This window comes from Austrofundulus limnaeus, unplaced genomic scaffold (genome assembly GCF_001266775.1).
Source record: "Austrofundulus limnaeus strain Quisiro unplaced genomic scaffold, Austrofundulus_limnaeus-1.0 Scaffold1559, whole genome shotgun sequence".
NCBI classification, from domain to species: domain Eukaryota; kingdom Metazoa; phylum Chordata; class Actinopteri; order Cyprinodontiformes; family Rivulidae; genus Austrofundulus; species Austrofundulus limnaeus.
Genome location: NW_013953961.1, coordinates 85,472 through 85,741, shown reverse-complemented (window position 1 = coordinate 85,741; position 270 = coordinate 85,472).

Sequence of the window (270 nt, the reverse complement as noted above, 5' to 3'; positions counted from 1 at the left end):
CAGTACCAGGGTCAGATTTAGACCTGGTCAGACCACAGTACCAGGGTCAGGATTAGACCTGGTCAGATCACAGTACCAGGGTCAGGTTTAGACCTGGTCAGACCACACTACCAGGGTCAGGGTTAGACCTGGTCTGACCACACTACCAGGGTCAGGGTTAGACCTGGTCAGACCACACTACCAGGGTCAGGTTTAGACCTGGTCAGACCACACTACCAGGGTCAGGTTTAGACCTGGTCAGACCACACTACCAGGGTCAGGTTTAGACCT